At 30.8% G+C, this 14,145-nt stretch overlaps 1 protein-coding gene across 1 annotated transcript in view; it reads right to left on the bottom strand.

Moving 5' to 3' along the window:
- LOC123697432 (UDP-glucosyltransferase 2) overlaps nucleotides 1–8,177 on the bottom strand; it is a 29,781-nt gene extending 21,604 nt beyond the window's left edge. The window contains exon 1 of the mRNA XM_045643950.1: nucleotides 8,073–8,177. The gene's annotated coding sequence lies outside the window, so the exon portion shown is untranslated. The remainder of the gene's footprint in view (nucleotides 1–8,072) is intronic.
- Between the last annotated feature and the right edge of the window lie 5,968 nt (nucleotides 8,178–14,145).

Here is a 14,145-nt window from a genome sequence, read left to right as displayed (position 1 = left end):
AAATTGAAATTAAATTATTCATTTTATAGTCTGAAATTAGAATATCAAATAAATTAAAATAATAAAAAATTGACGTATTTGCCCACTATCTTCAAATTCAGTTGTTATATTATAATAATTATAAATTTTCTAATTTCAATAAATTTTTGGCTAGTTATAGCAATTTAGATAACGCATAATATATCTACATAATAAAAAGGTGCGAAAAAACTTTACGTTTGACTTTTTTTTAATTTTTTACAACAAAATGACAACGAGCCGAGCCCAAAATATAGGTAGTACTTAGTATCTGTGCTTAGAGTATTATTAAACTATCTGTAATTTATAGGTTTATCTGTAGGAGAGCATTAATATCAAGTTACATACCTACATCTTGTATCAATATTGGCCCATTAGAATAGATTCCACGAAAGATTATGTTTACTATAACATATTTTATGACCTAGGTACTATGTATACATATATTTATTAGTTTATTACATTAAAACTATACGCATACGCTTGAGCTGCGTAATTCATGTTTATTTATTTAACAACTTAATGTACAACACCATATTAAAATTAATTACAAATGTACCAAAAAACGGATCAATATGTAGTACATAAGGCAATCTTATCGCTTATCAGCTATCTCTTCCAGGCTGCTAAAAAAAGGATAAAGAGAAAGATTTTTAGTTAATCTATCCTATCCTACTAATATTACCCTCTGGTAACCTTGATTAACACATAGGTTTTATCCCGGAAATCCCACGGGATCGGGAACTATGTGGGTTTTCCTTTGAAAACGCGGATCACCACGGTATGAAATATGATAAGTAGGTTTAAATTATTCAATGGAGTTGTATCACAAGCCCGCAATCTTTGGATAATAATTTTTAACGAGTGTAGCGAGCACATGGCAAATTTCCACTTGGTATGACCTCGCGTAATTACATAATTGATTAAGCAAACTCCATCGGATTATACATACTGCATTTGTTGTGTAATCTCTTGCACGAAATCTGTTTTGGATATGTTTTTAAACACATTTCTATGAGCAATGTTACCAGGCATAAAAACAAAATCACTATATCTGTCCCTATGTCCCTTTGTTAGATTTACGGATTTTGATGCGGTTTTTTAAATGGATAGATAGATAGAGTGATAAAAGAGGAGTGTAGTATATAATTTATTAAGTTTTAGACAAAGCGAAGTCGCGGGCGGAAAGTTAGTTACATTTATATATTTAAAAATTTCAATTGAGATTTTAAAAAGTAATGATTGTAGAGTCTTATCTTATATTGTCTTATTTTAAAAACTCTTCAAATATAGTGGTTCCATGGTTTGATTAAATAATAAAGGACCAATGCTTCCTAGAAAAAAATTTAAACGAAATAAAAGATAATGAATTAAATCGGCTTTAAGCTCTGTCCACGAGACCGTAGGTAGATAATATAAAATGCCATCATATTAGTACACGAGTACTAAGATAAATATTGTCTTATTCTCTAACTTATGCTGCTTATACATACAACATAAACACTTGATTTGCTTATAATTTCTAACATTTCGTAAGCTGGGTTAACATTAACCAAACAAATGCATATTGATAACGTTGTCTAAAGTTATAATATAAGGAATGATTTGATTGTTCTTTTCTTGAAGTGAAACTTCTTTATCGGGGTTGGAAAAAAATTTAGTGTAACATTTTTTTCGTTACGCATGACATAATATTTCCGTTACGAGCCATCTTTTTCTTATCCCTACCACGCGTAATTCGACGTATTTCTGTAAAGTTGTATATATAGTAAATTATTTTTTGAAAAATAAGGTCATAAAGAAGTTTCACTTCTTACATGTGTATCTACACACGCACACATTTTTTCTTACGATGTTTGTTAAAAAAAAGGTCTTGATTGAAAAAATTCTTATATCATTAGAAAACTTCAGCATCACCGGATATCATAGGATTTTTATTTAATTTATTTATACCCCGGGCCAACCCCAAACAACCTAGTCTTTTTCTAGACGTAAGCCCAGCAAAGAAAATCCATACATCCTCAATTATAGTCAAAGGAATACAACATTATAGCGACAGTGTGACCTACGTATTTCCACGAATTGACACATGATTATGAGTATGATTTTCGGAAAACATGGTGATATTTCATGTATCATATCCGTAACGGGGCCAATGACCACTTCAGACCTTTTTGAAGCCTGTTTCAGCGACCAGACTTTTAACGTATAGACTACTTTCTTTTTAAATTCATTTCTACGGGCTATAAAGTTAATAAATAGAAAGAATAAAGAAGAATTTATCGCAGAGGAGAACGACGTTACATATAAAACCTCATAATATACCAAAAAGTGGACCAAGCGACTCTATCTCCGTGAATTTTATAAGTGGGAATGTAATTGAACGACACCTTTGTCAAAAGGCAGAATCAGGAGCAGCATAAATTATAAAAAAAAACAACGAAATATTGTGATGAAAACTGATGATTGCCCATTAAAAAACAATTACGTGAACATCTTGTAAATGGTAGGTAAACGTCTGACTAGCTCCAATCATCGAAAACAAACTTATGAGCCGTCAAATTGTGAAAGGTCGCTCGGTAACGACGTGTAAACATAAAACAGCGCAACCCGCGTGACACACTGACACAGCTTGGATTACGTATTCATTCCACATGTTCACAAAATATGATGACCAGGAAATCAAGGGCCATAATGGTATAGTTCACGGGTAAACGCTATTTTGTAATCTACGTCATAACCTATACTTATAGTAGGAAGTAAATACATCTACTAATTCTTAACACAGTTGCAATATAGGACTCGGTTAAAATTCAACGTTCAGATAGATCATGACCTAAGCTAATAATGTTGAGATTTGTCCAGTAATCAAAGTGTTCCATTGTAAGGATGTACACAACTACATCTTTATCATACTTTGAGTTATCACAGAAGCAAAAATTGTCTATCTATAAATTATACTTCAATTTTTTACTTGCTTCAATGTATTCTAGATACATTTTTTTCTGCGACAGGTTTAGATAGATATAGTATAACAATGAGATTTTTTTAATAATGTAACTTATAGCAAACGTTGACCTACCGGGAAACTCTATCGTTTCAATTAAGCGTGATCGTAGTGTGGCACGAAATTTTACATAATATATTATATTATTTAATAGCAATTAAAGATCTCATTAAGGTAAGTAGATCATAGTTATTTACTACGATGTATCAGACATTAATTCTAAGAATGAACTGACGCAAGTAATGATATTCGTGTGTGAAATATTTGCGACTAGCTTGTGCAAGCTTAAAAGTCGCAAAACGAGCAAAAACTTGTCTTAGCTGTTGCCACAATCTTAGATAGATAATCTGAATTTGCGTAAACTTGTAATCCTTTATTATATACGACACTTGATGAATTTTTTACAACGTTGACAAAAAGTTTTGCAAAATGTTTGGTAAGTACTTTAATGAACCGTCAAAGCCTTGTCCGTTAATAAATTTTTAAACGCTTTTGTCACTCTGTCCTCGAATGTTTTGCAGTTTCAAGTAATCTTTTATCTAGATGGTGAGATATGAATTTTTATGTGCTGCAATTAAGTAATATCTTCATAAGATTCAGCGACATTGACACAAAATATTTTTTACAAAAATAAATTAAACGTTCACAAATTCTTCCGTAGTTAACATAAACACGTTAATTGTTTACGTACATATTGCACACTTTACTTCTTTTTTTGGTTTTATACTATATACTTGGAAACAAAAAAAAACCAACCTACTTATATCATTTCGTACTTCCATACAAATTTATTTCACACAATCATTTAGTAAAACACAATCTTGTATCCAGTATTCTATGCTGCCATCAATCTTACTTTACACAATAAGTTATAAGGCATTAGGTAGGTACAATCGCCAAATAAAAATATACACGCACATATGTGGTCAACCTTATGGAAAATTTGATCCAGATTTGATTGCATTGCAACAGTAATAGAGAATACGAAATATTGAGGTCTCTGACCTCTACATATTCGAAACACGAATAACTTTAATATCAAGTCTAAGAAGTGTATTTGTTCATACATGACAATATGGAAGCTGGTACCATGCGCTTCCCTAGAAGATTCCCGTTCTCTGCGCTTGAAGAATAGTGTTATATCCAGCGAAAAAACAGCTTTTCTTCCACACAACCTTACTTATCTGTTACTCTTTCTACTATTATAATTATATTTGTATGTTTATCAGCCATCTGGTTTCCATAACACAAGCGAAAGCTTAGTATGGGATCAAATCGTGCCGTGAGTGAAAATGTCCTGGAATATTTATTTATTGTAACGAAGTCCAACTCTCTTGATAAACTACGAAATGTAACAAAATCTGCGTATTATTCTCCAGTAATTATATAAATAGTGGAACATTCACGTAACAAGCGATGGTGTAGTCAGTGAAACCAGTTTGTACACAAACATCAATTTCCTACTTTTTCCTAGGGTACTGGAGCGTTGGATTACGTAACATTTATCTGCTTTATCTTCCTATATTTAGCTCATTATAATGTTCATTGCGATATAATATTGCACTGATTAGATAATTGTTTTAATTAATTAACACTCTTTGCATCCAATTAAAAAATACGTAAGTACTTAGTGTCTTTACTATTTTTATTTTATTGGTGTTGTAAGATAAAAGGTGGCAAGAGGTGTTATTTAATAGTGTTAAATTAAGTGATAGATAATCATGTGATCTTACAAGATTGGGAAAAACAAAATATAAAATATAGACGACGATCTACAATATAAGATTATAATCTATTTCAACATTTATTTTTATTTTTATTTCCATTACATGTAAAAGCTAGGCGATATTTTTATTTCCCAATATTTCTACTAATTTAATCACACAATTTAATTTTACCTCATGTAATTAACATTACACCATATAAAAAATAAAGTTTAAACCGTTTATGAACACAGAACAGCTTTTAAAAGCTTCCATTTACGCGTAATCTGACCGCAAACTATCAAGGTTACTTTCAAACTTAACCGAGGATATTGGTTAAATTTTGTCAATCACGTGAAATTGTTTATATTTATCAATTTATTATTAATCTTGTGATATACCTTATTAACATGCCCCTGAATCGTAATAAAGCATAGACGATAATTTTCGAATCCAAATAGCATATTTATTTGCGGAAAGCATGACGTTGAGGTGTTATAATTTTATTTGTTTATTACATACATATTAATATGGATTTTTTGGATATCGTTTAATTTCTAAATTTTATTTATTGTTAATTTCCAAGCTCAAAAACATATTTAGCATTCCAAGTTGCAACTATATTAAAGAAGTTGGAGCAAAGTTAAATTTAATTTTGAGCGAAAATTGTTACCTATGTTGTAGTGTTTTAAAAGTTCGATACATCTAAAAGCTAAGAGCAATTAACCTATAGAGTTCTTATATTAAGACAGAACAAAATACATATTTTCTAATCTACTTACTCTTAGTCAATAACAGCATAAGCCAGATTGAGATAGCGATAGAGTATCTGCACTGTCTTCAAACGTAGCGCGCCGGCAGTCAGTTTGTTTTCCAACCAGCTGGTGGGCTCAGTGCGTCAAGTGTTTTTAACGAAATATTTAGAAAATATAAAGTGTACAGTGTTTCTTTTTATTTGTCAGTGTGCTAAAATAACTATTGTATGTTTAGCAACCGGCTATCACTAGTCGAATGGGAGTTTTGGATAAAAACAATGTAAAAATATCTTTCCATCGGTAAGTGATTTTCAGCAAATTGATAAATATTTATGTTTTAAACCTATTTGAAGGTTTTATCAAGCACTTTTTTGTAATTTTATGTTGTAACTGTAACATTTACCCACTTTATGGGGTTGTGGAATATAAAATAATGAAATAATTTTTAAAAAACGTCACAATAATATCACGTTTGGCATTTTGTTTACCACCGTAGTGTTGTAACACATCTAGCGTATATTATCGATTTATGACAAAAAATCTATTTCATATTAACGTTGATTTATTTATTTTGTTTCATAAATCAGATTTATATGTAGTTGTTGTTGCAAATAATAGATGTAAATTTTTTACCGCAGGAAAATAAAACATACCACGTGGTTGTTTTATTTGCCCTATGTGTTTTAGTTTTCGTTTGTTGTTTATTAATTTCTCTTTCAGATTATTAATAAATTCATTTTGTTTTAGATTTCCAGAGCTAAATAAAAATGGGTATAAAACGTGAGACATGAGTTGATTGGACGCCGCCACAATTTGCAATATTGTGTTCACTGCATTTCGAGCCTACGTGTTATCAAGATGGATACTCTAGAAGAATTGTGCAATCTTACGCTTACGTTTTTTTTTTGTTCCTGTAGATAATAAATACATTTGATTAAAGAGAGTGAATTTTTATTTTGAAATTTTTTACACATAAGTTACCTACTTTAAATGTGTAACTATGTGAAAATTAAACGGTTGATTAAATGACAGTTCTCATAGATGAGAAACTACTATTGAAATACATACTTAATATACATGCGTTTTCAAAGAAAAACCCGCATAGTTCCCATTCCTGTTGGATTTACGGGATCAAAAGTAATTTTTCCAAATTTCATTGTAATCGGTTTAGTAGTATTCGCGTGAAAGAGTAACAAACATCCATCCTCACAAACTTTCGATTTATTAGTAGGATGTTAGGAAAATGTTTTCATTAAGACTGTCCTTTTATTAACTTGTTAAAATGCTGCATGATTCCTTCATGCTGACTGTGCCTTTCTCCTCACTCCTTTAACTTTATCATCATTTCCTTCTTTATTTTAAATTACATTTCAAGTTTTAAAATTTCTTTTATAATGTACTAACTTTCCGCCCGCGTTTTTAAAGAAAATCCTGCACAGTTCCCGTTCACGTGGGATTTCCGGGATAAAACCTAACCTATGTGTGTATGTACAAAATTTCATTGTAATCGGTTCCGCAGTGAAAGAGTAACATCCCTTCTCACATAATTTCGCATTTATTATATACGTAGGATTAAACAAATAATGTATTCAACTGAAATTAATTATAAGTTTTGTTTTTTTTATTATTTATTATTTCACGAAACCGTAAATGCAAAATACATTCACGATTTTATCGATTGAAGCACATCCCATCACTATCACCTTCTATCTATCTAAATACGTACCTATAGTAAAAATGGTGCCATGACTATGTTGAAACGTAGCTTGTTGTCTATAGCTGTCTCATTCTTTCATACGACGTTTTCTTTAGATAGAGAGAAACAAATATATGTAAATTGTATACGCTCGATACAAGTACTCTATAGGTTAATTGCTCTTAGTCTAAAAGAGATATTTTCAATGCTTACCAAAGTTAAGCCACCAATAGCACTGACATTCAAATCTACTTTTGAATTCAATTTAAACTATGAGCTGTTAACGATAGTAGTTAAAAATAATAAAGTTTCAAACTAGGTCTTTCCTTTACCAATTGAAGATATTTTAATGAATAAATGAAACAGTTAAAAAAATTAAAACGTTTTAAAATTTATTTTACACGTGCCCTTAATTCATCAGTTTCACAAGTTAAACTTAATAAAGTATTGCAAAACCGATGGGTCTTAAATTGAACCTAGATAATATTATGAAACTAATTTCTTAGGCCATTGCTAGATTTTTACTTCACAGTATTGACTCACCGTTAAACTGTGGTTTGGCGCAATTTTATTGCTTTTTATTGTATAATTTCACAAAACATTGCGAATTTTCTTACGAATAAAAAGTTCGACCATAATTTGTTGTTAAAAAAAACAGTTGGCTTCAAATACCTTTACATTATCATGAAATACTTTAGTGCCACCTCTAATGCAAGTTAATTTTTTACCAATATAATATATAACACGATTTATTATTTTTTTAATTAATCACAACTCAATTTTCATAAAATTAAACACTTTTATCAATTACACTGTTCCATACTTTCGCTCCATTCAAAAAAAAACCAATCACACCACATTACACATAAAACTGAAAATAAAAAAAAACTTACAAATAATAAAGGTATATCTATACACAAACTGATTAACAAATTAAGCGCGTGCGCATACCGCGCTGTATCGAAACTGACAACCCTACCACTGCCTTCTCTCACCACCTCATGATTACGGAATTGTATCGTATAGACTTGACCTTATGTTACAAGATCGCGAATTATGTAAGGTTCCTCTTCGAGTGCAATTCATTTGGGAGAGCGATCTGTTACATTTTTTATACAGATTCTTAAAAGTTTACAATTTGTTTTCCAATTTTGTGACATTAATTAAATTTAATAATATTATGCAGAAAAGATACATGTCAATTTTAATTTTCTCATTCAAAAGATATTTTTGGAAGAATATTTTGAACGCGCTTATCTAGGGAACTACTGGTGCACTTTAAAATCCTTTAGATAGCCCATTCATCCAGTAAGGCGATAGGCTATAGGATATCATAACGCTAAGACCAACAGGAGCGGAGCCACGCTGGTGAAACCGCGTGGCACAGCTAGTAATATAAGTCATTTATCCTTAATCAATAGATATTTATAATTCATACTCCTTAAAAGTTAAATTGGGGTTAGAATTGCAAACTTAATTTTTAAAAAACTGTATTGAATACAAACCTAGTTCATACGGGATTCAAATCTAGGTAGGTACATCTCATCACATCTTCTTCTATATCTCATATAAAAATATATAATAATATGTCTGTGCATGCAGCGTAAAACGGAATTCCGCATTATTACGTTACTGAGAATGGACCTGATACAGATTTGTTTTATCTTGATCTAAATATTCTTCCTATTAACATTCATAGTTTTCAAGCAATCCAAAGTAGGTACCTACTTAGGGTATTTGCAATTTTAGATTGAGTTAAATTAGATAGGTAAATATTAATGTACCTATGTACATTGTACCTATTTAATTATTTAATTAAATTCAAAGAAAGACCTTTTACATTTGAATCTCTGAAGCACTCTATACTATAACCACATAATGCATCTGTCTATCTGTGGGTATGCAATAAACTCAAAACCACTGCACAAATTTTCATTCCGTTTTCACCTATGGATAGCGTCGTTCTCGAGGAAGGATTAGAAGAGATTTTAATTCGTGAAGTTTAATATTAAGCCAATCTGTGAACTGAAAGCTAGTTAATTATAATTGAAAATCTTAAGAATGAAAATAAATTCACGAAAGCGTGGAAGTAACTAATTAAACCTATTTATTTTAAATAAACCCATTCTCAGGTACACTTTCTAAAGTAAAACTAAAACTTGTTACAATTAATTACTTGCCGTAAATACCTAATTGAATAGAATTTATCTTCAGTAGGTACTAGGAAGGCAGGAAAGTACCTACCTACTTTAAGATTTTATAGATACTTGCGTAAACTACTTATTGATAAGTTTCCGAACAAATTTAAAGAACAGTAACCACTAATCCAATTAGAAGATATTATAGGAAAAATGGGATTTCCACCAAGATTAACTAAGACTTGAACATAGATCCTAGGATATCAGATGGTCAGACTAAATTGGACAATTTGTTGGGTAAATGACGATTAATGGGTCCGAAATTATCTGAACTAATAACAGAAGTAGGAATAGGTATCTACCTAGTAGTAAATAAACCTAAGTAGATACCTACCTAATATATATTCTAATTTCTATGTTAATGAAAAATGAATCTCAAAATGTGTTCCTAATCGTACAACTGGAGATTTTTGCGACAAGGAAGGTTGTAACCACGCTCCGGAGAGAAAAAACGTAAAAGGGGCAAAAGGGCATATCTGCCAATGTCAGCCGGGGCATCTAGTTTTTTGATAAATACATCTACAATTTTTATCCATAAGCAAAAAGAATATGTTAGGTATCTAAATAAATGCTTTACACTACAAACAAACAACATTAGGTACATGTTCCATTTTTTATTTTACACGCTTCACTACTATCATCTCAAAACAGTTCAACAAAAGCTAATAATAGTTAACACAAACTGCTTAATACCTACGATATTATTGTTTTGTACTAAATACAAATAAAGATATATACAGTTCCATTTCTCATGCATTAGCTGTGAATCTTTGTGGTACTTACCTTGAATTTACTTAAAAGCCCAAATAAACAATTCCCTTCCTGGAATAAAGCGCATGATTATGTAGGCTTTCACTTTGATAACATTATTATTATCATCTGAGTTGTTACCCATAAAATATTTTTATTGTTTTAACTTCGAAGCTTGACTAAAATATAAGACGAAGAATGTAGATAAGTAGTTACGTCTATGTTAATAATAATATTTAAAATGCAAAATATTACCTATTATTATAATTACAATGATTGTAGCTGACCCAGCAAACGTTGTTCTTCCAGAGCATCCCATAATTATACTCAAGCGTAAAATAAGCAGACCTTTCTCAGACCTACTAAATATAAAATTTCATAAAAATTAGTCCAACCTTTTCGGAGGAGTCTGTTTAAAAACACTGTAGTTATCTATAAAGTATAAAATTTATAAATTGAAAACAACATTTGGTGCAAGGAAACTTTTCTAAACCGCACATTAGGTCTTGCTACATTATTACACAGATGATTGATGTCTTTGTATATTAATGCAGCCGGTGTGAGATCAAAAGTGTGATCGAACTTTCGTTCCTCAATTATATTGACATATTGTGTGCAATATTCTGGCTCTTCACTGTTGTAATAAGTTTCGTAAGCAACTGCGTTTAATATTTAAATTTATTTCATAATCTAATATATAAAAATCAATGCCACTTTTCGTTGTAATTCCATAACTCGAGAACGGCTGAACCGATTTCGATAATTCTTTTTTTATTATATTCCTTGAAGTACGAGGATGGTTCTTATGTAGAGAAAACGTTAATATGTACCACGGGCGAAGCCGGGGCGGACCGCTAGTATTATTTAAATAAAAGTTAAAGATTACGAGATTAATTATGATGGCTACTGAAATATAGCAATCGAATTAGATACCATTGTTTTGGGACAGATGCGTAGTTTCAATTTACTTGGCTGAGCTCTTCGGAAGTTGATAAACTATTTATTCAAGTTACCTAAGCAAGTTACAAATATTATAAATGCGAAAGTTTGGGAAGATGGATGGATGTTTGTAACTCTTTCACGCAAATACTACCGAACCGATTACAATGAAATTTGGTATGTAGATAGCTAAAGACCCAGAATAAGACAAAGATTTTTATCCCGGAAATCCCACAGGAACGGGAACTATGCGGGTTTTTTTTGAAAAAGCGGGCAAAGCCGCGGTTGGGAATTTGGTATTACATATACTTAAAGATTATAATAATTGATCATCCCCATTCCATTTTCGCTTACCTATGTCGTTATAAGTATAATTAACGATATTTTGTTTACAAACATCAGACCGTATTCCCAGAAGAGAAACCGTGATAGTTATCTTTCATGTAACAGGAGTCGAGTTTATTGTTGTAAACTGGGTGAAACTTAAATCACCAGGTTAGTGGGACAAACAACTAAAATTCGATAAAATATACAAAGCATAGTATAGAGCAGTCTGTCTATTGATGGATTAAACTTGGTATTTGAATGAAAACATTCCTTTTTGCCGAATTGTATTTCAAAACGTAGGTACTTGGTACAACGTTTACGTAGGGGTACGTTAATAATCCAAAAGATGCTCTTTTGTCGTGAAATAAACGCACCAAAATCTCATAAATATCTCTGATCTCAGCAGGTTTTAACTTTTAGACAGCTGTCGAGAAGCCAAAGCAACTTCCTGTAGGAGGATCATAACTGTCAAGGCGTTAGACAAACGACAAAGGAACAAACCGTGCATAATCAACTATCTACATAAAAGATTGTAACATAGGATAGCTGTGTAGTTACGACACATTAGAAAGGTATGCATACCGCGGTTGATTATAATATTCAAAACAAAAAGACCAAAACATAATGATCGAGCGTTGCGTGCTTTTATTATATTGTTACCATTTTATAAGCGACTATAGTAGGTACCTATCTATTGTGCCTGTACTTGTGTGGTCTTATTTTCGTAAACTTAATTTTAAAACGACTTCCGTACTTATATTATTGCACGCCTCACAACACGAAGTGTGTTGTACTCTCGAAAGACCGTGTTGTGTCAAGTTCGCAACCACCGCAACATAAAAAAGTTTAAAAAAGACGTTCCGCGTCTTGTCTTTATTTTTCCATTTTGTCTCTACCGGTTGCCGATTTAATATAGAAAATTTTCTTTCCTATTTTTTTAGTGTAGGTACCTATTTCCCGCTTAAAAATTGAATTAAAATGCACGTGCACGTGCGTGAACTTTTGGATTTACCAAATTTTTGTATGATTTTAATGACAGATTTCTTCGCTTACTGGTCTTATCTACAAAATATTTATTTTTTATTGTTTGACTAATGAATAATTAATATCGACCTGATTAATGTGGCGAAGAGCCGCTGGGTGCAGGCCGCCGGTGATCGGCGGGATCGGCCGTTCTGGAAGGTCTTTGGGGAGGCCTATGTCCAGCAGTGGACGTCCAATGGCTGAGACGACGAATAATTAATCGAAGATACAGAAATATTTTTTAAAATAATATATTTTGTATAATATTGACTAATGCAAAGATTTCATATACAGTAATACATATTTTAACACAAAGTAGGAAAAATAAGCTACGTAAATATGCGTGAACAAAAAATTGAAGCAATTTAAAAAAAAATAAGGTGAAGTTGATATCGGTATCCAAAATAAGTAAAAAGTTTAAAATGGACTTCAATTTTAATTTTTTTCAAGTTCATTAATTTTTTGTTTGAAAATAGTTTTCAATTTAATAAGGATAATACCTACCTACCTATAATTATATGTATAACTTTAATTTAGGGTTATTCATTCATTACTTGAGGAGGTGGAGAAAAAGGGTTGAAGGATCGCGCAAAATTAAGAATATGCTTGCATCATATTTTATTTTACAAAAATTTTAAATGTACTTATGCCCGTTACCCGTTATAGTTACCCATTACATAATATTTCATAATACTAATGAATAATCAATATCGACCTGATTAATGTGGCGTATATTTATAATTAGGTATCAAACATTATCATTTAAGAATACTATAACTACAAAATGCTTATTAAAATATTTTTATTTAGATATAACTAGCTTACCGTCTGCGGCTTCGCCCGCTTTGTCTAAAACCTAATAAATTCTCTTATCTCTCTATATATTAAAAAAAAACCGCATCAAAATCCGTTACGTAGTTTTAAAGATTTAAGTATACAAAGGGACATAGGGACAGAGAAAGCGACTTTGTTTTAGGTATACTATGTAGTGATAATGATACAAGATACGTGTTAAGTTGTTCAACTTATTCGCAACTGCTTCAAAGTTCATCAAGAAACCCACGAACCTAGATTTTTCCTGTTTTTAAATAAAATGCATTCAATAATAACATGTAAATATGTATTCTTAACCTTTTAATTGTAAATAGAATGCGGAAGACACAAAAACTATAAACATGTTATTTCACATTCATGTTAAAAAGACAAAGTCTTTGGCAAGCAACACAAACTGTTTTGGATTATATTTAGCACATTTTAAGTGCAAGAAATTCCTATATATTTTTTACAAAAATAATGCTACTGCTTGCTAATAAAATACATAGGTATGTATTTTATACTTACATTGTATATTAGCTAAACAAATTCCTTTTTGTTCGCACAATTACATTCCGTAAAATGCAATTATAATAAAGTATTGGTTGTTGATCTCAATCACAATCTCATCTCAATTATCACAATTATTATTAAAATAAGAAAATAAAATAAAAATATGCAATCGGTATCATTATTTTAATTACAAATAAAAATAAAAGAAATGATTAATTATGTAGTGCTTTATTTATAAATAAGTCTTAAAAATAAAATTTAGAAAAGTTCCTCGACACATTATATTAACTAAGTGTGGTGTTTTTTAAGGTTTTTTCTGATTTTAAGGGTCATGTGTTTGGTTTATATTATAGACAAAAGATAATCACCATCACCATAATCATCACTTATTTAACTTAAGCAT

This window comes from Colias croceus, chromosome 14, assembly GCF_905220415.1.
Source record: "Colias croceus chromosome 14, ilColCroc2.1".
NCBI classification, from domain to species: domain Eukaryota; kingdom Metazoa; phylum Arthropoda; class Insecta; order Lepidoptera; family Pieridae; genus Colias; species Colias croceus.
Note: the sequence above shows the minus strand (reverse complement) of the source record. Positions and strands in the feature narration are given on the sequence as shown.